This window comes from Physeter macrocephalus, chromosome 18, assembly GCF_002837175.3.
Source record: "Physeter macrocephalus isolate SW-GA chromosome 18, ASM283717v5, whole genome shotgun sequence".
In the NCBI taxonomy this organism is placed as follows: Eukaryota; Metazoa; Chordata; class Mammalia; order Artiodactyla; family Physeteridae; genus Physeter; species Physeter macrocephalus.
The window spans coordinates 52,528,808-52,532,524 of record NC_041231.1 but is presented as its reverse complement, the minus strand read 5'-3'; the positions used below and the strand labels follow the sequence as shown (position 1 = coordinate 52,532,524).

The 3,717-nt window shown below is 45.1% G+C and overlaps 1 pseudogene; it reads right to left on the bottom strand.

Annotated features, from left to right (window-relative positions):
* Positions 1-984: 984 nt before the first annotated feature.
* On the bottom strand, positions 985-1,135 carry LOC112067160 (uncharacterized; annotated as a pseudogene).
* Between the last annotated feature and the right edge of the window lie 2,582 nt (positions 1,136-3,717).

The following is a 3,717-nucleotide window of genomic DNA, read 5'->3' as shown; positions in this document are numbered from 1 at the left end:
TAGTTGTGGCGAGCGGGGGCTACTCCGTTGCAGTGCGTGGGCTTCTCATTGCGGTGGCTTCTCTTGTTGTGGAGCACAGGCTGTAGGCGCGCAGGCTTCAGTAGTGTGGCACACGGGCTCAGTAGTTGTGGCTCATGGGCTCTAGAGTGCAGGCTTAGTAGTTGTGGCACATGGGCTTAGTTGTTCTGCAGCATGTAGATCTTCCCGGACCAGGGCTCAAACCCGTGTCCCCTGCATTGGCAGGCGGATTCTTAACCACTGCACCACTAGGGAAGCCCCTGCCATGGTGTCTTTTTAACACTAGCATTTTTTTCATCGACTTAAACGAATTTTGGTATATGATGTATTAGTTTTCTACGGCTACCATATTAAATGTCCACGAACAGTGGCTGAAAATCATGCAGATTAATTACCTCACAGTCTGTAGGTGAGACATCCAGGTTTGCGCAGCAGGTTTTACAAAGCTGAAATCAAGGTATTGGCTGGCCGGGCTCTCACAGGGAGGGTCTGCCAAGAATCCTCTTTTTTTTTTTTTTTTAATTAATTAATTTATTTTTTGACAGGGACAAGAAAGTAGGGTTTATTGGTGGGCATGGGTAGGGAGGGGGCAGCGCCAAGGCTCTCACGAGTGCAGGGCCCGCCATTTGTCCAGGGGGCCACGATTAGGGATGTACTTGCCCCCACAGCCATCTGGGATGAGCTGCTTTTCTGCCACCATGTTTTCAAATTCATCTGCATTAAACTTAGTAAATCCCCACTTCTTGGAGATGTGGATCTTCTGGCGGCCAAGACACTTGAACTTGGCCCTGCGGAGGGCCTCAATCACATGCTCCTTGTTCTGCAGCTTGGTGCAGATGGACATTATATGACCTGGCCAATGTGGACCCTGGCCACTGTGCCCTGGGGCTTTCCAAAGGCAACATGCCTACCTGTCTGGAGTCTAGATTGGGGACAGCATGCCAGTCATTAATGTCCACTGGAAAGGGCTGTCTCCAGGGTCCCTTAGGGCAACCCATACAGGCAACAGGCTGAATACACTACCGAGGAGGCTGCTGTTTGCAGCCATTGCACACCGGGCCCCCATGGGGAAAATAGATTTTTTTAAAAATATATTTATTTATTTATTTGGTTGCACTGGGTCTTAGTTGTGGCAGGTGGGCTCCTTAGTTGCAGCACATGGGCTCCTTAGTGTCAGCACATGGGCTCCTTAGTCGCAGCTTGCTGGCTCCTTAGTTGCGGCAGGCAGGCTCCGTAGTTGCAGCTCACCGGCTCCTTAGTTGTAGCACATGGGCTCCTTAGTTGCCACAGGCGGGCTCCTTAGTTATGGCTCCAGGGCTCCTTAGTTGTGGCATACATGTGGGATCTAGTTCCCTGACCAGGGATCGAGCCTGGGCCCCCTGCATTGGGAGCACAGAGTCTTGTCCACTGTACCACCAGGGAAGTCCCCAAGAATCCTCTTCTAAGCTCAGTCGTGTTGTAGGCAGCATCCAGTTCCTTGCAGCTGTAGGACCAAGGTTCCTGTTTCTTGTCACCCGGGAGCCTCTCTCTGTTTCCAAGGCCACCTGCATTCCTCCCCAAGATGCCTCCCCTCCATCTTCGAGGCACGAAGTGATGGGTCTAGTCTTTCTCGGGTTTCACTTCTGCTGCTGCATCTCTCTTGCCTTCCTCTTCCCCAGCTTCTTTCTGACTCCAGCCAGAGAAGGTTTTCTGCTTTAGAGGATTCATGTAATTAGATTGGGCTCACCCAATCCAGGATAATAGCCTTGTTTTACAGTCTGTATCTTGATTACATTTACAAAGGCCCTTTTGCCACACAATGCATTGACAGGTTCTGGAGATTGGGTCATGGACATCCTTAGGGTAGGGTGTGTGTGTGTGTGTGTGTGTGTGTGTCTATTATTCGGCCTATCAAATAGTATGAATTAGAAATTTAACTTCTTTTCCAGATATTTCACCAGTTGTGCCAACAGATTCATTCTTTCCCTATTTTAAAAGCTACCTTTTTCACACATGGAATTCTTTTATAGTGTATGTTTATTTCTGGATATTCTGTGTTGTTCCACTGATCTGCTTGCTTTCACATTAGTATCAAACTTTAAAAATTAGTTAAGTTGGGCTTCCCTGGTGGTGCAGTGGTTGAGGGTCCGCCTGCCGATGCAGGGGACACGGGTTCGTGCCCCAGTCTGGGCGAGCCCCGTGAGCCACGGCCCCTGAGCCGGCGCATCCGGAGCCTGTGCTCCGCAACGGGAGAGGCCACAACAGTGGGAGGCCCGCGTACCGCAAAAAAAAAAAAAAAAAAAAAAAATTAGTTAAGTTTTATGAATACATTTTAAAATGTTAGAGAAGGTTTTTCTCTTGATACTTTTCTTTTTGTTAAGAATATCTTGGCTATTCTGTCTTGTGTATTCTGAGATGAATCTGAGAATTCTTGCATTAATTTCTTTAAATATCCTGTTTTTTAATTGGAATTTTGTTGAAAATACATTAATTAATTTAGAGAGGATTTGATATTTTATAATAGTGAGTTTCTCCAGACAGAATAATGTTGAGTATTAAAAGTTAAAATTCAAGGGGCTTCCCTGGTGGCTCAGTGGTTGGGAGTCCACCTGCTGATGCAGAGTACACGGGTTCGTGCCCCGGTCCGGGAAGATCCCACATGCCACGGAGCGGCTGGGCCCGTGAGCCATGGCCGCTGAGCCTGTGCGTCCGGAGCCTGTGCTCTGCAACGGGAGAGGCCACAACAGTGAGAGGCCTGCGTAACGCAAAAAAAAAAAAAAAAAAAAGTTAACATTTAAGACTGTTTTTTTGAGTAAAGTTTTATTTGTTTTTTTTCCATATCAGTTTTGCAATTTTAAGAGTGCTAGTAGCTATTTTATAAGGAGATTTTTTTTAAAGTTTCTATGAGAATTTTATGTGTAATATATACTTACAATTTTTTAGTTAAAATTTTTCTTATTACTCTTTTTTCTTTGAAAATCTGTGTCTGTTCCCTCAGGTTGGACAGACACAAGATTTTTGTTTCTGCTTATTTGGGTTTTTTTTTTTTTTTTTTTGGCCTGTGTTAATTTAAGCCTGTAAACATCAAATTGTAAAGCAGTGTAAATATAACTGACTTCCCAGGAGTCCTGCTTCTGCGTTTCTCCACATAGTGACATGTTCCATTTGTAATCAAGAATTTAAGAAAAAACATGCTTTGAAGTACTGGTTAGTTGCAGGACAGGAGTGAGTCAATCTGAGGTGAATCGAGTCTTAATATGAATATCAGGGGAAACAGGACTATCAGTTGGCTGTATTGACAGGTCTGAACAGTAGGGATCAAACTTGAATAGTGGACTAAAACTATTCTGTCCCCCTCAGACAGAAACCAAGCTGCTTCATGAAATCACGTCAGAACCTTTTCTTCTTTATGGTTGCTTCGCAAGGTCAATAACAGCTTAATTGACTTGTATCTTGCTTTTGCTCATCTTTGCTCTGTTTAAGGGAATAAGTAGGATGGAAACTTAAGGTTGTGTATTTATGGGGAAGTTATGGAACAGTGAGCTAGTTTCTAGTTGTACTACTGCAGGCACTAAACGGAGGATATATGGCAACCTGTGACCCCACGTTCTATGCTGAAATGTGGTACAGAAGTAATTCCATGAGAACTTACCTCCTGATGGCAGATAGTATTCATCCCGATGTGTTAGATGTTGTGTGGGATAGAAAGACAGCACGGTG